The 21,950-nt window shown below is 36.3% G+C and overlaps 1 long non-coding RNA gene across 1 annotated transcript; it reads left to right on the top strand.

The window, feature by feature from the left end:
* Positions 1-16,907: 16,907 nt before the first annotated feature.
* On the top strand, positions 16,908-17,496 carry LOC128280589 (uncharacterized). The gene is made up of 2 exons (XR_008270684.1): positions 16,908-16,986; positions 17,213-17,496. It is a non-coding gene; the product is annotated as an uncharacterized LOC128280589 (long non-coding RNA).
* Positions 17,497-21,950: the final 4,454 nt, after the last annotated feature.

Raw genomic sequence — 21,950 nt, 5'->3', positions numbered from 1 at the left:
TACTCGTTTTCACTAAAAACCGAGTAGCACAAGTTGTCTAACATAATTTAAAACCCCATATTCTATCATAAAACATCAAAACACACAAATTTCACCTATGGGTATTTTTCCAAATATAAACCCTAGGTGGAATTATTGCTAGCATAAGCTTAATCGAGCTTCCAGGATTCCAAAAGCGTAAAGAACATTAAAAACGGGGCTTGGAATCACTTACTATGGAGCTTGGAAGCTTGAAACAAACCCTAGCTTTAGAGAACCCTTGAAATTTCGGCCTAATGAAGAAGATGGACAAAAATTGGCTTTTAATTTTGTTTTTAATTCATTTTAATAACTAAATGACCAAAATACCCTTACTACTAAACTTTCCAAAAATTCCATCTATGTCAAATTTTTGTCCATAGACTTAGAAATTGGTCAAATTACTATTTAAGACCTCCTAATTAATATTTCAATGCAATTTCATACTAAAAACTTCTAGAATGCAAATTTTGCACTTATTCGATTTAGTCCCTACTTTCAATTTAAGGACTTTAGGCACAGAATTTCATCACGAAATTTTCACACAATCATGCAATCATATCATAAACATCAAAATCATTGTAAAATAATTATTTCTATCTCGAATTTGTGGTCACAAAACCACTATTCTGATTAAGCCCTAATTCAGGATATTACAACTCTCCCCCCCTTTTAAGGATTTTCGTCCTCGAAAATCTTACCGATAAACAGGTGTGGGTATTGGTTTCTCATAGTTTCTTCAGGTTCCCATGTAGTCTCTTCTACCCCATGCTTTTGCCACAACACTTTTACAAGTGCAACACTTTTATTTCTTAGTTGTTTGACTTCTCGAGCTAAAATCTTAATCGGTTCTTCTTCATAAGTCATATCTGGTCGCAGTTCAATTTCTGTCAGTGAAATTATATGTGAAGGATCCGAACGATACCGACGTAACATAGATACGTGAAACACATCATGAATCTTCTCTAATTCGGGTGGTAACGCTAGCCGATATGCTACCGGTCCAACTTTTTCAATTATTTCATACGGTCCAACAAAACGCGGACTTAACTTGCCCTTTCGTCCAAATCTAAGGACTTTCTTCCATGGAGACACTTTCAAAAATACCTTATCACCAACTTGAAACTCCATTTCCTTTTGTTTCAAATCCGCATAAGATTTGTGTCTATCTGAAGCAGCTTTCAAACAATCTCGAATCACTTTCACCTTTTCTTCGGTTTCTTTTATTAAATCAACTCCATAAATCTGATTTTCCTTGAGTTTAGTCCAATACAATGGTGTCCGACATTTATGACCATATAATGCTTCATAAGGTGCCATCTTCAAACTTGTCTGATAACTATTATTATAAGCAAATTCTACCAACGGTAAATACTTTTCCCAACTACCTTGAAATTCCAATACACAACATCTGAGCATGTCTTCAAGAATCTGAATTACTCTCTCTGATTGTCCATCAGTATGTGGATGAAAGGCAGTGTTGAAATTTAACTTTGTACCTAATGCTTCTTGCAACTTTTGCCAAAACCGTGAGGTAAACCTCGGATCTCTATCCGAAATGATTGACAAAGGTATCCCATGAAGTCTAACAATCTCTCGGATATACAATTTAGCCAACTTATTAAGAGAATAATTTGTATGTACCGGAATAAAATAAGCCGATTTAGTCAGTCTGTCAACTATTGCCCAGATGGCATTTTTCTTCCCTGGAGTTAACGACAACCCTGATATAAAATCCATAGTAATCCGATCCCATTTCCATTCAGGAACCATAATAGGCTGAAGTAATCCCGAAGGTACTTGGTGTTCAGCTTTCACTTGTTGACAAACTAAGCACTTTGATACAAACTCGGAAATATCTCTTTTCAGTTCACTCCATCAGTACATTTTCTTTAAGTCATTATACATCTTCGTACTGCCCAGATGAACCGCCAAACAACCATTATGTGCTTCATGCAAAATCTTTTGAATCAAGTAATCATTTTTCGGTACACAAATCCGATTTTTAAACATCAAACAACTATCAGAACCGATTCTGAAATCTGATCCAGTATCAGCTTCACACTGTTTTCTCTTGGCTAGCAAATCTTGATCATTTTTCTGGGCTTCAAAAATCTCTTATAAAAACATCGGTCTTGCTCTTAACTCTGCTAGAATCGAACCGTCATCTGAAATTTTCAACTGAGTGTTCATAACTCTCAAAGCAAACAACAACTTTCTGCTTAAAGCATCGGCAACCACATTCGCTTTTCCTGGATGATAATCGATAACAAGCTCGTAATCTTTCAATAACTCTAACCATCTTCATTGTCTCAAATTCAAGTCTTTTGTGACATCAAGTATTTAAGACTTTTGTGATCGGTATATACTCGGCACTTTTCACCATACAAATAATGTCGCCAAATCTTTAAAGCAAACACCACGCAGACCAATTCCAAATCGTGACTAGGATAATTCCTCTCATGAGGTTTTAAGCGCCTCAAGCATAAGCCACCACTTTTCCTTCTTGCATGAGTACACACCCCAAACCATTTAGAGAAGCATCACTATACACCACAAATTCTTTACCGATTCGGGTTGTATCAACACCGGTGCTTCAGTTAATAACTTTTCAATTCTTGAAACTCTGTTGACATTCTTCCGTCCATTCAAATTTAAGATCCTTTCGAGTAGTCGGTCATAGGAGCAGCAATTATAGAAAATCCATTTATGAACCGCGGTAATACCCAGCTAGCCCCAAGAAACTTCTAACTTCGTTACATTTTTCGTGGTTTCAATCAACAATGGCTGAAATTTTACTAGGATCAACCCGTATACCATCACCGAAACAATATGACCCAAAAATCCAACTTCCCGAGCCAAAATTCACTTTTACTAAACTTAGCATACAACCGCTTATCTCTCAAAGTTTGCAAAACTATCCTCAAATGCTCAAGATGCTCTGTCTCATCTTTTGAATAAATTAAAATATCATCTATAAACACCACAACAAATCTGTCCAAGTATGGCGAAATATGCGATTCATTAAATCCATAAACACAAGAGAGCATTTGTCAACCCGAATGGCATAACTAAAAATTCATAATGACCGTACCTTGTTCTAAAAGCAGTTTTAGGCACATCTGACTCTTTCACTCACAGCTGATAATACCCAGATCTCAAGTCAATCTTTGAAAACCATGTCGCTCCTTTTAGCTAATCAAACAAATCATCAATTCTCGACAATGGATACTTGTTTTTGATTGTCACCTTGTTTAACTGCCGATAATTAACACATAATCTCATAGAACCATCATTCTTTTTCACAAATAACACGAGAGCACCCCAAGGTGAAAAACTTGGTCTCACAAAGCCTTTATCAGTCAACTCTTGCAACTGCGACTTTAATTCTTTCAACTCTGTTGGTGCCATTCTATATGGAGCAATCGAGATCGGAGCTGTCTCGATATCAAATCTATACCAAATTCTACTTCCACGATCGGAGGCAAACCCGGCAATTCTTTTGGAAATACATCCGCAAATTCACACACAACCCAAGACTTGATTCAACTTTCTTTTCAACTTCTTTTGTATTAATTACATACGCCAAATAAGCTTCATAACCCTTTCTCAAATATCTACGAGCCGACATCGAAGAAATCATACTAAATATTGCCTCGATTTATGCGGTTCAACCCGCAAGATTTCACCACTTTCACATTTTAATTCTATAACCTTTTCTTTGCAATTTACTATAGCATTATGCAATGTCAACCAATCCATACCCAAAATAACATCAAATTCATCAAACGGCAACAACATCAAGTCGGCCAGAAAGTAATGACCCCGAATCATTAAAGGGCATTTCTTGCTTACTTTATCAACTATCACGCATTTGCCTAACGGGTTCGACACTCTAATCATAAATTTTGTGTTCTCAACAGGTATATTCATACTAGACACCAGTTTCATGCATACATATGAATGAGTAGAACCGGGATCAATCAAAGCAATAACATTAGTATCATAAAGAGAAAATGTACCAGTAATCACATCGGGTGAGGAAGCATCTTCACGCGCTTTAATAGCATAAGTTCTAGCCGGAGCTCTTCCTTCAGATCTAGCTCTGCATCTCGCTTCATTCTTCTCGCTTGTTTCACTTCCACTTTTCTCGGATACCTTCCTTGAGTCTGCACCACTAGCTTTTACATTCTGAAATTTTTCTTTCTCGGCTCTCTCAAGCGTCTCTAATAAAATGATCCGGAGAACCACATCGAAAACATTCATTTGCTCTGACGGACCAAAATGATTTCTACCATACCGGCTTTTCGGGTTTAACAAATCTCGTATTTCCCACACTAGCCGCAGAAGTAGTCCGAGATTTAGGACCCACATTTCGCTTCTTAAAATTTCCATATGATTGCCCAATTGAAACTTGGGAACGAGGATTCATATTTCTTGACTTTTGGTTTCTTTGTGAGGTACATTACTCATTGGTCTTTTCTTCCAATTTTGTGTTTGATTCTACATTTTCTTTTCCTTCAATAATTCATCAGCCTTGCAAGCTCGATCGACAAGTACCACCATTTCTTTTCGTTCAAGGATCCCAACAAATACCTTAATGTCTTCGTTAAGCCCGTCTTCAAATCGTCGGCACATCTTGTCTTCAGAGGAACATATTCCCGCATACTTACTCAATCGAACAAACTCTCTTTCATATTCGAGATGTCATATTACCTTGCTTCACTCAAGAAACTCTTTACATTTCGATCAATAAATCTTTCACTACTATATTTCTTCCAAACTCCTCTTGAAAGAATTCCCAGGTTACCCTCTCTTTCGGTACCACCGAAATCAAAGTCCTCCACCAATTATAGGTTGAATCTCTCAACAAAGATGTAGCACATTTCAAACATTTTTCAGGTGTACAAGATAATTCATCAAATACCAGATAGAATTTTCAAGCCGAACTCGCTTTCTCGCATCATCATCAATATTTGCTCTAAATTCTTCACCCCTTGTTTACTTAATTACATCAACGGGGTTTTGTGAAATTTATCATATCCACTCCCTGAGGCATCGGAGGCATAGGTTGAGGAATTGGGGGAGGTGGGGGAGGTCGTACATTTGGGTTCGTACGAACGAACTCTGTAACACCCCAAACCCGGCCTGGATGTTATGACCGGATCTGATGCGCCACATTGATGCGTTCAAAACACTTAGTTTGGAAAAGCTGAGTTGGTTTTGTAAAAGACACTTTTAAAAGTAAGTTAAATTGAATGGAAGCTGCGCACGGTAGGAAAACCGGGAAGAAGAGGAGGTGAGTCCGTCGGATCGCTTAAGTACCAAGCTCTCTTGGATCCAATCCTAGACATGCACACCGCCATTGCCACACTCTAACATCTCGTATAATTTTGAGAAAACCGTTTGATTATGACCAGCTTAAGAAAATGATTAAGGTTGCAAATCGTTTGCTTAAAATATTTATTTTTCTTGGGAAAACATTTACTTTATGGAAACTTTATGCGTCATCGTGATCTTTTAAAAGCAAGTAGATTTTATAAAAGCGAACCCTAGTGCTAACCAGTTTAATAATCCCTAAAATAAAAGTAATTAAAAATAGCGGCCTTATTACAACTTTAAGCATAATAAAAATAAAATAATCCAATTAAAGGCTAAACTTCTTTAAAATCGGCAATTAATCTTCATGGCCACTCTGAATCCCGCTTGACTCCAAGTCCACCAATTCTAGGGCTCACCGCAAGGATGGAAGAGGAAGGGGTGAGTTTGGGAAAACTCGGTGTATCTGAAACCCATCCAAAGCCCAATTCAGCTCGAGCCCATTGGGCCTAAGCCCTATTCAGATAATAGTACATGATGGTCAAGCCCTTTTTAGAATCTGAGAGCAAGGCCTTAGCCCCTTTTACATAACAGTGTGGCCCATAGGCCCAGTTCAGTAACATGAGTATCAACTGAAATAATGAATGCAAGCCCATCCGGGGAGACTACTCAACCCACCAACCGCTACACCGCCTGCATCAGCCCTACACACCATGTGGGAATATCTCAACCCACCCAATTTACACACACACAGTTGCAACAGAAGCACTCAAATTCGGTCGATTGAGGCAAAGCCTCCAAGACGTGGATGAACCACTTTGAGACTTCCTCCATTAATACCCCAACCCCATGCAATGAGATATTAATAAAAGCATATCATGTAAAATACAACATTGATCAATCATGCAGTTCACCAATTTAAAACCCTAGGGGTATATCGGTAATTTTGCTCTTTAGGGGTAATTTGGTAATTTTGCTCTTTAGGGTAATTTCGTGATCTACGCTCTCGCACAAGCTAATTCAGTAATTTTATCGGTTTTATGCAATTTGATTCCACCATCTACCTAATGTGCTAATTTGCCCATCTCTTACCCATATTGGTCCAGTAAGCCCATTGGGCCCGATTTTGCCCATCGAGCCCCTTTTTCGAAAATACGCTAAAACATCATGAACGTGCTTACCACCTTGCGGTGCGGATCTAACAATTATTCTATGACTTGAGAGCATTCGATACTTACATGACCATGAAATGCCTGGAATTTGGCATTTTGACTTTTTAATTGAACTAAAGAAGGGTGTTGGTACACACCGCTTCGAGATAATCGCCATCGAGATCTCTTTCGATAACCTACAATCGATTAGCATAGTTCTTATTTACAAACCATAATCACTAAACCCCCAAAACTTACTTATCCATGATCGAACCATATCCCTAAAAAGCCTTCGAAACCTTACCTTTTTGCCAAAATCGATAGCTAGCTCCGAATCTGATTGCTCCAATGAACCACGCCTTTAATTCAACGCTTAAGAAGATTCTAGTCACCGAAAGAAAACATCAGTTACAATCCCTTAAGGCCTTGTGCCCAAATCGACAGCCTCCCTAGATTTTAGGGATTTCGGCTTTTTCGAAGTTGTAAAATAAGACTAGATCTGAAGTGATGAGCACTTACCACTTGTTCCTCTTTGATTTCTACGCAGATCTGATGCAGATTTATCCTCTAAACGATGGTAGAACTCGAATCTAGAAGATCTGAAGTTTCGGCTATAAGTCCCTAAATCTATGGTATTTCGGCTTTTTAGGTGATGAAGAAGATGATGGTTTGAGGCTATAACCTTGGAGTAACGTTGCCGACAGATATTAAGGGTTTAAAGAAGATGAATGTTGATCACAAGGAACAAAAATACCGAAGGATTTGGCTTTGGAGAAATCGGCACAAGTAGTGAGTTTTCAGGATTTGACCTTTTAATGGTGATTGGTGATGAAGGTTTAATGGAAGATGGGATCGACAAAGAAGGTGAATAAGATGGTGAGAAGGTTTCGGCTAGAAGGAGAAGCATAAAGGAAGAGAAAACATGGAGGAAAAGAGAAGAAGAAAATTCGGCACAATGAGAAATAGACTTGTGTTTTCGGCTTTTGTGAGAATTCAGAAGAGATGAAAGAAAGCTTTTAGGTGGCTAACCTAATTCTCCAAGATAGAAAAGAAAAGAACCTAACCCTAATATTAAATTAGAGCAATCGCCCATCTCTAAGGCCCTTGTCGAAATTTACTTGTGTGATCACATGCCTAGTACATGCCTAAAAATTAAAAGAAAAACAATATGCCTACCTTACAACTTGAACCTGGACCTCCAATTCCTTCCCAGCGCCACTTTTTAGAAACTTAGTGGCGTCACCTTGCCACTTTACCAAGGCCTTATTTGTGTCATAACTTACGCAGTTCTTCTTAAAAGCCCACTTAACCAAATCTCCTATTCACTTAAAAATCCCACCTTGATATTTTACCGTGTTTAGCTTAGTCTTTGGCCTTCTAAAGGTCTACTAACACATTTAAACATAATTCTAATATTTAGAACATGAAAATTTCAAGATTTACTAAAATCACAAAACCCAAAAAATCCCAAAATCGTGGTGTTACAACTAATATTTTTTTTCCTTTCCAATAATAATAATAATTTTATAAATATATCTAATAATAAAATTTCCAATATCAATAATACAATAAATAATAATAATTTTCATAAAAATTTTCAAACATATATACGATAATATTTTTCTAATAATAATAATTTTATCTCATAATACTAATTAAAATTTCATAAAATTTAAAATATCCGTAATAATAAATACAGTAAAAATTTTCTAGTGGTAATTTAATAAAATAAATTTTTTTCTAAACGATAATATTTAAAACTTCCTAATTATTCGTGTTTTCTTCTATTCAATCCGCACTCAAAACCCAACTCTTCTAGGCCCCAAATTCGGGATGTTACAACTCTACCCTCCTTAAAAAATTTCGTCCTCGAAATTTCAAACTATCAACTAACCGTATTACTCAAGTCAAACCACTATGCTTTCATCGCAAGACTCGATTAAAAATAATTCTTAGTACGACCGAACATCTAATTACCGAAATAAAGAAACGTTTATCGTGCACGCATACAACTCGTAACATTTATTTAAATAAAATAAACTTGGCAATCCCGAGCTCGATGCTCCTTGGACCCACATCTACGACATGCTCCTGTCTTCCTATGGCATTCACCGAATGACGTCCGCTGCGATCTTTGTAGATTGGATAGTTTGGTCGTGCCTTAACATGTTTTCTGAGCGAGGCTTGGTTTTTCGAGAACTAGAATCCTTCCTTTTCTTACACTCCAAGCACCACGCTTGAAGCGCTTCCCTAACTTCCTTAATTTTTGTATCCAATACTTCCTCTACCACTTTCCTTACTAACTCGGCGGTGCCTCGGTACCAAGCTTCGAGCTACCGCTACCAAGTTGGCGGACTTTTCTTATCCTCGAATCCATATCAATACTCTACATTACCGGTACACATATCAATTAACTACAAAGATCTCAAAAATTTTACTATTTATTCACGTGTCTTATGCGAGATAGTATTTTCAAGTTTCTATTTTCACGTAATCATAGCCTAGCTACGGTCTCAGATTCTAGAGTTTTAGGGTTACCCTAGTTATAATGTCATGATATGGTCTCAGTTCTATCTACAATAATATCTTAATACGATGTAATATGAGGAATAGAAATACTTACAGACTTGGTGGGGATTCAGTGTGCCACTTCTGATCGATCCATAAAACCCATGTTCTTGTTTCTTGAAAAAAGATTTGATTTGAAAACACTTTTATTTTAAAACTATTGATTTAACCCGTTTAACAAATAGAAAAACTTGAACATTTTGAAAAACTTACCATTTCCAAAATACCCTTTTTAGGCCCAAGTTTTGAAAAGATTTTGGACCGATCCACAGTAGAGTTGTTGCAACCTAGGCTCGATACCACTAAATGTAACACCCCAAACCCGGCTGGATGTTATGACCGGATCGATGCGCCACATTGATGCGTTCAAAACACTTAGTTTGGAAAAGTGAGTTGGTTTTGTAAAGACACTTTTAAAAGTAAGTTAAAGTGAATGGAAGCTACGCACTGTAGGAAAACCGGAAGAAGAGGAGGTGAGTCCGCTTGATTGCTTAAGTACCAAGCTCTCTTGGATCCAATCCTAGACATGCACACCGCCATTGCCACACTCTAACATCTCGTATAATTTTGAGAAAACCGTTTGATTATGACCACTTAAGAAAATGATTAAGGTTGCAAATCGTTTGCTTAAAAATATTTATTTTTCTTGGGAAAACATTTACTTTTGCGGAAACTTTATGCGTCATCGTGATCTTTTAAAAGCAAGTAGATTTTATAAAACGAACCCTAGTGCTAACCAGTTTAATAATCCCTAAAATAAAAGTAATTAAAAATAGCGGCCTTATTACAACTTTAAGCATAATAAAAATAAAATAATCCAATTAAAGGCTAAACTTCTTTAAAATCGGCAATTAATCTTCATGGCCACTCTGAATCCCCTTGACTCCAAGTCCACCAATTCTAGGGCTCACTGCAAGGATGGAAGAGGAAGGGGTGAGTTTGGGAAAACTCGTGTATCTGAAACCCATCCAAAGCCCAATTCAGCTCGAGCCCATTGGGCCTAAGCCCTATTAGGATAATAGTACATGAGGTCAAGCCCTTTTAGAATCTGATAGCAAGGCCTTAGCCCTTTTTACATAACGATGTGGCCCATAGGCCCAGTTCAAGATAACATGAGTATCAACAGAAATAATGAATGCAAGCCCATCCGGGAGACTACTCAACCCACCAACCGCTACTTGCCTGCACCAGCCCTACACACCATGTGGGAATATCTCAACCCACCCCGACCCTACACACCACAGTTTAAAGAACGCGCTCAAATTCGATCGATTGAGGCAAAGCCTCCAAGACGTGGATGAACCACTTTCATACTTCCTCCATTAATACCCCAACCCCATGCAGCAGATATTAATAAAAGCATATCATGTAAAATACAACATTGATCAATCATGCGATTCACCAATTTAAAACCCTAGGGGTATATCGGTAATTTTGCTCTTTAGGGGTAATTTAAGTGATCTACGCTCTTGCACAAGCTAATTGATAATTTTTATCAGTTTTATGCAATTTGATTCCACCATCTACCTAACAAGCTAATTTGCCCATCTCTTACCCATATTGGTCCAGTAAGCCCATTGGGCCCGATTTTGGCCCATCGAGCCCTTTTTAGAAAATACGCTAAAACATCACGCTGAACGTGCTTACCACCTTGCGGTGCAGATCTAACAATTATTCTAAGACTTGAGAGCATTCAGATACTTACATGACCATGAAATGCGAATTTGGCATTTCGCTTTCTTAATTGAACTAAAGAAGGGTGTTCGGTTAACACTGCTTTGAGATAACGCTCATCGAGATCTCTTTCGATAACCTACAATCGATTAGCATAGTTCTTACTTACAAACCATAATCACTAAACCCCAAAACTTACTTATCCATGATCGAACATTATCCCTAAAAAGCCTTGAAACCTTACCTTTTGCCAAAATCGATAGCTAGCTCGAATCGATTGCTCCAATGAACCACGCCTTTAATTCAACGCTTAAGAAGATTCTAGTCACCGAAAGAAAACATCATTACAATCCCTTAAGGCCATATGCCCAAATCGATGACCTCCCTAGATTTTAGGGATTTGGCTTTTTGAAGTTGTAAAATAAGACTAGATCAAGTGATGAGCACTTACCACTTGTTCCTCTTTGATTTCTACGCAGATCGATGCGGGTTTATCCTCTAAACGATGGTAGAACTCGAATCTAGAAGATCTGAAGTTTCGCTATAAGTCCCTAAATCTATGGTATTTGGCTTTTTAGGTGATGAAGAAGATGATGGTTTGAGGCTATAACCTTGGAGTAACGTTGCCGACGAGATATTAAGGGTTTAAAGAAGATGAATGTTGATCACAAGGAACAAAAATACCGAAGGATTTGGCTTTGGAGAAATCGGCACAAGTAGTGAGTTTTCGAGTTTGACCTTTTAATGGTGATTGGTGATGAAGGTTTAATGGAAGATGGGATCGACAAAGAAGGTGAATAAGATGGTCGAAGGTTTTGCTAGAAGGAGAAGCATAAAGGAAGAGAAATCATGGAGGAAAAAGAAGAAGAAAATTCGCACAATGAGAAATAGACTTGTGTTTTCGGCTTTTGTGAGAATTGAGAAAAGATGAAAGAAAGCTTTTAGGTGGCTAACCCTAATTCTCCAAGATAGAAAAGAAAAGAACCTAACCCTAATATTAAATTAGAGCAATCGCCCATCTCTCTAAGGCCCTTGTCGAAATTTACTTGTGTGATCACATGCCTAGTACATGCCTAAAAATTAAAAGAAAAACAATATGCCTACCTTACAACTTGAACCTGGACCTCCAATTCCTTCCCAGCGCCACTTTTTAGAAACTTAGTGGCGTCACCTTGCCACTTTACCAAGGCCTTATTTGTGTCATAACTTACGCAGTTCTTCTTAAAAGCCCACTTAACCAAATCTCCTATTCACTTAAAATCCCACCTTGATATTTTACCGTGTTTAGCTTAGTCTTTGGCCTTCTAAAGGTCTACTAACACATTTAAACATAATTCTAATATTTAGAACATGAAAATTTCAAGATTTACTAAAATCACAAAACCCAAAAAATCCGAAAATCGTGGTGTTACAACTAATATTTTTTTCCTTTCCAATAATAATAATAATTTTATAAATATATCTAATAATAAAATTTCAAATATCAATAATACAAGTAAATAATAATAATTTTCATAAAATTTTCAAACATACATACGATAATATTTTTCTAATAATAATAATTTTATCTCATAATACTAATTAAAATTTCATAAAAATTTAAAATATCCGTAATAATAAATACATAAAAATTTTCTAGTGGTAATTTAATAAAATAAATTTTTTCGAAACGATAATATTTAAAACTTCCTAATTATTCGGGTTTTCTTCTATTCAATCCTGACTCAAAACCCAACTCTTCTAGGCCCCAAATTCGGATGTTACAACTCTACCCTCCTTAAAAAATTTCGTCCTCGAAATTTCAAACTATCAACTAACCGTATTACTCAAGTCAAACCACTATGCTTTCACTGCGACTCGATTAAAAATAATTCTTAGTACGACCCGAACATCTAATTACGAAATAAAGAAACGTTTATCGTGCACGATACAACTCGTAACATTTATTTAAATAAAATAAACTTGGCAATCCCGAGCTCGATGCTCCTTGGACCCACATCTACGACATGCTCCTGTCTTCCTATGGCATTCACCGAATGACGTCCGTTGCGATCTTTGGAGATTGGATAGTTTGGTCGTGCCTTAACATGTTTTCTGAGCGAGGCTTGGTTTTCGAGAACTAGAATCCTTCCTTTTCTTACACTCCAAGCACCCCGCTGAAGCGCTTCCCTAACTTCCTTAATTTTTGTATCCAATACATCCTCTACCACTTTCCTTACTAACTCGGCCAGTGCCTCAGTACCAAGCTCTGAGCTACCGCTACCCGAAGTTGGCGGACTTTTCTTATCCTCAGAATCCATATCAATACTCTACATTACCAAGTACACATATCAATTAACTACAAAGATCTCAAAAATTTTACTATTTATTCACATGTCTTATGCGAGAGATAGTATTTTCAAGTTTCTATTTTCACGTAATCATAGCCTAGCTACGATCTCGGTATTCTAGAGTTTTTAGGGTTACCCTAGTTATAATGTCATGATATGGTCTCAGTTCTATCTACAATAATATCTTAATACAAATGTAATATGAGGAATAGAAATACTTACAGACTTGGTGTAGGGGATTCGGTGTGCCACTTCCGATCGATCCATAAAACCCATGTTCTTGTTTCTTGAAAAAAGATTTGATTTGAAAACACTTTTATTTTAAAACTATTGATTTAACCCGTTTAACAAATAGAAAAACTTGAACATTTTCAAAAACTTACCATTTCCAAAAATACCCTTTTTAGGCCCAAGTTTTGAAAAGATTTTCGGACCGATCCACTACCGAGTTGTTGCAACCTAGGCTCGATACCACTAAATGTAACACCCCAAACCCGGCTGGATGTTATGACCGGGGATCGATCGCCACATTGATGCGTTCAAAACACTTAGTTTGGAAAAAGTGAGTTGGTTTTGTAAAGACACTTTTAAAAGTAAGTTAAAGTGAATGGAAGCTACGCACGGTAGGAAAACCGGGAAGAAGAGGAGGTGAGTCCGTCGGATGCTTAAGTACCAAGCTCTCTTGGATCCAATCCTAGACATGCACACCGCCATTGCCATTGCCACACTCTAACATCTCGTATAATTTTGAGAAAACCGTTTGATTATGACCACTTAAGAAAATGATTAAGGTTGCAAATCGTTTGCTTAAAAATATTTATTTTCTTGGGAAAACATTTACTTTATGGAAACTTTTGCGTCATCGTGATCTTTTAAAAGCAAGTAGATTTTATAAAAGCGAACCCTAGTGCTAACCGGTTTAATAATCCCTAAAATAAAAGTAATTAAAAATAGCGGCCTTATTACAACTTTAAGCATAATAAAAATAAAATAATCCAATTAAAGGCTAAACTTCTTTAAAATCGGCAATTAATCTTCATGGCCACTCTGAATCCCTTGACTCCAAGTCCACCAATTCTAGGGCTCACCGCAAGGATGGAAGAGGAAGGGGTGAGTTTGGGAAACCTCGGTGTATACAGAAACCCATCCAAAGCCCAATTCAGCTCGAGCCCATTGGGCCTAAGCCCTATTCAGATAATAGTACATGAGGTCAAGCCCTTTTAGAATCTGATAGCAAGGCCTTAGCCCTTTTTACATAACAATGTGGCCTATAGGCCCGGTTCGATAACATGAGTATCAATGAAATAATGAATGCAAGCCCATCTGGGAGACTACTCAACCCACCAACCGCTACACCGCCTGCACCAGCCCTACACACCATGTGGGGAATATCTCAACCCACCCACCCTACACACCACATTTAAAGAACGCCACTCAAATTCGATCGATTGAGGCAAAGCCTCCAAGACGTGGATGAACCACTTTCAAGACTTCCTCCATTAATACCCCAACCCCATGCAATGATATTAATAAAAGCATATCATGTAAAATACAACATTGATCAATCATGCATTCACCAATTTAAAACCCTAGGGTATATCGGTAATTTTGCTCTTTAGGGTAATTTGGTAATTTTGCTCTTTAGGGTAATTTCGTGATCTACGCTTGCACAAGCTAATTGATAATTTTTATCAGTTTTATGCAATTTGATTCCACCATCTACCTAATAAAGCTAATTTGCCCATCTCTTACCCATATTGGTCCGTAAGCCCATTGGGCCCAGTTTTGGCCCATCGAGCCCCTTTTTCGAAAATACGCTAAAACATCACGCCGACGTGCTTACCACCTTGCGGTGCCAGATCTAACAATTATTTCTAGGACTTGAGAGCATTCGCATACTTACATGACCATGAAATGCGGATTTGGCATTTTGACTTTCTTAATTGAACTAAAGAAGGGTGTTCGGTACACACCTGTTTCGCGATAACTGCTACTGAGATCTCTTTCGATAACCTACAATCGATTAGCATAGTTCTTATTTACAAACCATAATCACTAAACCCCCAAAACTTACTTATCCATGATCGAACCATATCCCTAAAAAGCCTTCGAAACCTTACCTTTTTGCCAAAATCGATAGCTAGCTCCGAATCTGATTGCTCCAATGAACCACGCCTTTAATTCAACGCTTAAGAAGATTCTAGTCACCGAAAGAAAACATCAGTTACAATCCCTTAAGGCCATATGCCCAAATCGACAGCCTCCCTAGATTTTAGGGATTTGGCTTTTGAAGTTGTAAAATAAGACTAGATCCAAGTGATGAGCACTTCTTGTAATATCGATTTTGGGCCTAGTCGGAATAGTGGTTTCGTGACCACAAAATCCGAGATAGAAATAATTATTTTATGATTATTTTAAGGTCTATGATATGATTGCATGATTGTGTGAAAATTTAGTGAAGAAATTTTATGCATAAAGTGCTTAATTTGAAATTTGGGACTAAATTGAATAAATTGCAAAACTTGTGTTCTAGAAGTATTTTGCATAAAATTGAATTAGATTATTAATTAGAGGTCCTTAAAGAGTAATTTTACCAATTTCTAAGTCTATGGACAAAAATTAGGACATGGAAGGAATTTTTGGAAAGTTTAGTAGTAAGGGCATTTTGGTCATTTAGGGGTAAAATGAATTAAAATACAAAATTAAAAGCCAATTTTGCTCATCTTCAACCCCATGGCCGAATATAGCAAGGAGAAACCATGGCTAGGGCTTTTCAAGCTTCCAAGCTCGATTGTAAGTCCGTTCTAGCCTCGTTTTTAATGATTTTTACGTTTTTGGAGTCCCGGTAGCTCGATTTAGCTTATGCTAGCAATAATTTAACCTAGGGTTTATATTTGGAAAAATACCCATAGGTGAAATTTGTGTATTTTGGTGTTTTATGATAGAATTTGAGGTTTTAAATTATGTTAGACAACTTGTGCTACTCGGTTTTAAGTGAAAACGAGCAAAAGGGCTTAATCGGTAAAAATACCTAATAGTCATAAGTACATGTTAGAGTGAGAATTTGATGTTGCCATAGAAGGAAAAATGATCAGCATGTCATAAAACATAAGAAAATAGGCTGAATTTTAATTTACGAGCTTTGGGGCAAAAGTGTAAATATGCAAAAGTTTAGGGCAAAATTGTAATTTTTCCAAAATATGATTTTGGGTCAATTTGAATAATGTGAGTCCTAATTAGACTATATTTTAAATGATAGAGCAAGGAAAACTGAAATTAGAGCTAAAATGGGGAAAATACCAAGTTGTGGCGAAATGGTAAAATAGCCATTTTAGCATACGAGGTAAGTTCATGTGTAAATAATGTAGCATAATGGTTATTTTAAGTTATTGATGTTAATTATATGTTATGCTGAATTTTATTATGAAATGTATGCTTTGTGGTTAATTTCAAATAATATGCAAATTATGTGAACTACTTGTTAAATATAATTGTTACCAGTATTGATTTGGCATTCTACGGAAGACGGCAAGGATAAGTGTTCGAGGAAAAGCCCGTTTGAACCTTAGGAATAGATGAGGATACAAGTGACATGTCACTAGGATGGTTGAGCATCCGAACTCGTTAAGTTGAGTCCGAGTTCACTTATGGATGCTGCGTCCAACTCGTTGAGTTGAGTCCGAGTTCGTGAGATGTAACTAGGCATCCGAACTCGTTGAGTTGAGTCCGAGTTCACTTACGGATGCGAACGCCCGAGCTCGTTGAGTTGAGTCCGAGTTCACTTATGGGCGGGTTACATGGTAGCTTGGCTACATATAGTGGCACTTATGTGCAAACTTTCCATGTATCCGAATTATATTCCGATGTGTTCAACGGGTAAAGTTCTACTCAAATGGAGGAATACTCAAGATGAAAGGGACGTATTGGTAAGTGTTGTGAAATGGATACTTGAACAGGTATGTACTTAACCCTCGGGTTGAAAACTCGATATAACAACAATATGGTAAGATGATAAATGAAAAGGTGATATGAATGTCTTGGTGATGATTATGCAAATGATGTTTTATGTTTGCTTATATGGTTATGTTACTTGCTATTTGCATGTGAGCTTACTAAGCATTTATGCTTACTCCTCCTTTTCATTCCTTGTAGTGTTGACAAGCCAGCTCGGAAATCGGAAACGGTCGGAGGCACGCTCACACTATCCGTATACCATCTTGGCATAATGGCTTGTATATTTTGAGTATGGCATGTATAGCATTATAATCATTTTATATGTATGGTCTTATGATATGGTTATTGAGTGGTATGGAAATAGAAATGCTTGGTAATGATTAGCCATTGGAATGGCTAATCATGATCATATTTGGTATTATGTATGTCAAATTGCTAGCTAATCCATGGAAACCATGAAATAGGTAAAATTTACCATAAAATAGATTCAGACAGCAGCAGTGATGTGAGTTTGAAAAATCACTAAAAATAGTAGAAATGGAATTAAATAATGAATAAGTTATGGAATCGAAGCTTGATGAGTCTATTTTCATATGGAATAAGCAAAACAGGTATATGAGCTATATTTTATGAGATGTTTAAATTTTTGTGAAACAGGGCCAGAGCGATTTCTGGATCCCTGTTCTGACTTTGGAAATTCACCATAAATTTTACAAAGATAATTAGAAGTCACGCTTTATATGTACAGATTCCTTATTGAGTCTAGTTTTATTAGAGACAAACGGCATAGTCATTGAAGGTCTGTATAGGAGATATCTGATTTGTAATACACAGAGGTCAGAGTAGTTGAACCCTGAAACAGGGGAGACTTTAACTAATAAACTGTACTAATTGGCCCAACCAAAAATTCTAGAAAAAAATTAGTAGATATATATATGAGTCTAGTTTCAGGAAAAATTTACGGAATTGGATTTCGAGTTTTGTAACTCGAGATATGATTTTAAAGCGACTGTGATGCAGTTAGCCAGCTTGTCTGGAAATTTTAAAATGAATTGTATGAGCTGTTTAATTAATGAATTAAGTCCGTTAACACCTCGTGTTCGACTCCGGAAACGGTCTCGGGTACGGGGTGTTACATTTAGTGGTATCAGAGCAGGTTTAGTCGGTTCTCGGACTAACCTAGCATGTGTAAAAGTTTAGCTATACATGCCAGCGATCCGTGATAGTGTGATGTCTTCCGACGGCGTATAAGTACCGTCTTATTTAGGCAGGTACTCTCCAACCGAGCTCGCCAACCATGTTCAATGTTAAGTAAAGGTATTTGAGTAAAATTATGATTATGATAAGTCTCGGTTCAGAAAAGTATGAATAAAGGTTTATGATACATATGTGATAATATGTGAGATGAAAGTTCATGTTGTGATAAATATTCATATTTGCTTAATGCTCATATGATGTAGTGTATGTGGCTTACTTGATAAGATGAACGGAATAAATAGAAAGTAGTAGAGGTATGAATAAAGGTCATAATATTATGATACTAATGAAAATGTCCTTGTCTTGATTGGATGTCGAATGTTGATGAATGTTAATGGTATATAATTTTATGAGGTAAAGGATTATAATGAAATGAACTTATCTATGTTAAATTGTTGGACTGAATTATATGATTGTAATGATATGTACATGATGATGCACGAAATGAAAGTTGTGATTGTGATGCAAATATCTATGTTTGTTTGGCCTTATATAATGTCATGAGCATGAATTAATTTAATTAATTGAATGGATAAGTAAAGCTGTCTAGAAAACATAGAATGTATGCATAAGTATATTGTCTAAATGGGACAATAGGAAAATTGGTGTAAGCCAACATGAATGAATGACATGATTATGATGATGTTACTATGATGATGGAAGTTGTGTCATATGTGTATGTATAAGAAAGTCGAGTCGAGGTCCTACAACCCTCCCCTTACCAAAGTGGTACTTATAATGGAATTTCATGAGATTTGTATTGAATAAGTTTTGGTTGAGAACCCAAAGAGTTCAAATGATAGAATAATTATAAGTATGATCCGAGATTGAAAATGAGCTGATAAGTAAAGTCGAGCCGAAAGTATCGGATTGACGTAAAAATTATTGGAGTTATGCCTTGTCCTAGTTAGAAAAGGAATTCTCCTTGGTAAATCGAATTACTCAAGTGCAAGGTCGAGAAAAGTGTAAATCGAAATTTATTCGAATTGGCCTTTTTAGTGAATGGTTTAATATAAAATTTGTGACAATGCAGAACTAGTTGGGGAAATGATATTTCAAATGTGAATTATCTGAGTGTGACAAGAATGACCTGGACAGATTTAGCAGTCTCTTTTGAGATGTTCTATGTGTTCACCCGTTCTCGTAAATATTTCTATGGCTATTGATCTTGAAGAAATTCTTGTTATATGGGAATGTCTTCTAAATTTGGTGTTGGATGAAAGCATTGGTAGTCTGATTGGTTTATAATTTATATTGCTCTATTTTATCGGGTATTCTATTTCATTTAAATCGATAAGAATTGATGAGAGAATTCATATGATATTATGATTCTGCTTTCTTCTACTTGATGCTTCATCGATATATATGTATGGGAAGATATATTGATCTTGTTATATTTGATTTCGGTGGGATTAAATGATGTTTTCTTTTGGACTTTCTTTCTTTGAAGAATTATCGAGGTATTACGTATTTTCTCTATGAATTTGGTTTTCGATTCTCGGCATAGTATCGTATCTTGGGTTTCTTTATCCCGGATCTCTTTATTCGGATTTCTTTATTCGGGTTTCTCTATCTTGGATTTCTTTATTCAGTTTTCTTGTTATCTTTGTTCCATAATTTGTCAATTCGACTCATGTTCAAGTCGTTCTTCATTTCGTGATAATCATGTCAAATATGACTATACTTTTAATTTGATCTTGGTAATGTGGTGATTTTAGTATTGGGATTTTTCTAATTTCTATGTAAGGATTTGATATCGGTAAAGGCATAGGTGATAAAAGCGCGAGTTTTAGTCGGTATGGTAAATTATTTATTTGAAAGATTTCATGTGACAATTATGTCGGGATTATTTTTCCCAGTCGATAATAGAATTTCATTTTGTACGTATAAAAGAGTAAATAGTTTGAACGAGAAGTGTATATTTATTAGAAAGAGTTGAATATTAGTTTAAGTCACTACGAATGATAAGGTTTCCATCTTGTGAAAGCTAAAAGTTTATTACATGTTGACAGAGTTCGGATAGATGAGAATATTGGTAACAAAGCGTCTGAACTAGACTAGTCTACATTGAGCAAAGACTTCCTGACTTTCAATAATGTATTGTTGTATGAATTGTGATGTGTTTCAAGACAGTGAGGTAATGTGATAGTTTAGAGCATCCGATGTTACATAAAATCGGAGTTGTTAAAGGGGTTAAAGCCGAGCATTGGGATCTATCAAAATTATCCTTGTCAATGTTGATATTGGGATGGAAATGAGAAGGATTATTCTTGAGGCCATATCGAATTATTTCTATGGCGGAAAGAGGAAAATGTGATGTATCCTATTGTTAAATGTTTGGCGAGATCTATAAATCACATCAGTATTGAATGAATTCCTACTCATCGATTCATGGAATTTCAGTCTCTTTGATTGTTGGATTTCTTGGAATTCGGTCTCCATTAAATCAAGTTGAGATCCGGTTTTATGTCATGATATCATGGGAAATTAAGAAGGGTTGAAAATTTAAGAACAGTTGAGAGTTGAGGCGTAAGCTTTTAGATCATATGAGAAATTGAAGAGATGTATTGGAGGTACAGTCTAAGTGCAAGTTCTTGACACCAAATATGAGATTAAAAGTGAAGACCACTTTTTCGGTAAGATTTTGGGACGAAAATCTCGAAAGGGGAGAGTTGTAATATCCGATTTTGGGCCTAGTCGGAATAGTGGTTTCGTGACCACAAAATCCGAGATAGAAATAATTATTTTATGATTATTTTAAGGTCTATGATATGATTGCATGATTGTGTGAAAATTTCGTGAAGAAATTTTATGCATAAAGTGCTTAATTTGAAATTTGGGACTAAATTGAATAAATTGCAAAACTTGTGTTCTAGAAGTATTTTGCATAAAATTGAATTAGATTATTAATTAGAGGTCCTTAAAGAGTAATTTTACCAATTTCTAAGTCTATGGACAAAAATTAGGACATGGAAGGAATTTTGGAAAGTTTAGTAGTAAGGGCATTTTGGTCATTTAGGGGTAAAATGAATTAAAATACAAAATTAAAGCCAATTTTGCTCATCTTCAACCCCATGGCCGAATATAGCAAGGAGAAACCATGGCTAGGGTTTTCAAGCTTCCAAGCTCGATTGTAAGTCCGTTCTAGCCTCGTTTTTAATGATTTTACGTTTTTGGAGTCCCGTAGCTCGATTTAGCTTATGCTAGCAATAATTTAACCTAGGGTTTATATTTGGAAAAATACCCATAGGTGAAATTTGTGTATTTTGGTGTTTTATGATAGAATTTGAGGTTTTAAATTATGTTAGACAACTTGTGCTACTCGGTTTTAAGTGAAAACGAGCAAAAGGGCTTAATCGGTAAAAATACCTAATAGTCATAAGTACATGTTAGAGTGAGAATTTGATGTTGCCATAGAAGGAAAAATGATCAGCATGTCATAAAACATAAGAAAATAGGCTGAATTTTAATTTACGAGCTTTGGGGCAAAAGTGTAAATATGCAAAAGTTTAGGGGCAAAATTGTAATTTTTCCAAAATATGATTTTGGGTCAATTTGAATAATGTGAGTCCTAATTAGACTATATTTTAAATGATAGAGCAAGGAAAACTGAAATTCGGGCTAAAATGGGGAAAATACCAAGTTGTGGGACGAAATGGTAAAATAGCCATTTTCGCAT

The sequence above is a fragment of the Gossypium arboreum genome, chromosome 9 (assembly GCF_025698485.1).
Source record: "Gossypium arboreum isolate Shixiya-1 chromosome 9, ASM2569848v2, whole genome shotgun sequence".
In the NCBI taxonomy this organism is placed as follows: domain Eukaryota; kingdom Viridiplantae; phylum Streptophyta; class Magnoliopsida; order Malvales; family Malvaceae; genus Gossypium; species Gossypium arboreum.
The sequence above is the reverse complement of the archived record's forward strand: the minus strand, read 5'-3'. Positions and strand labels throughout refer to the sequence as shown.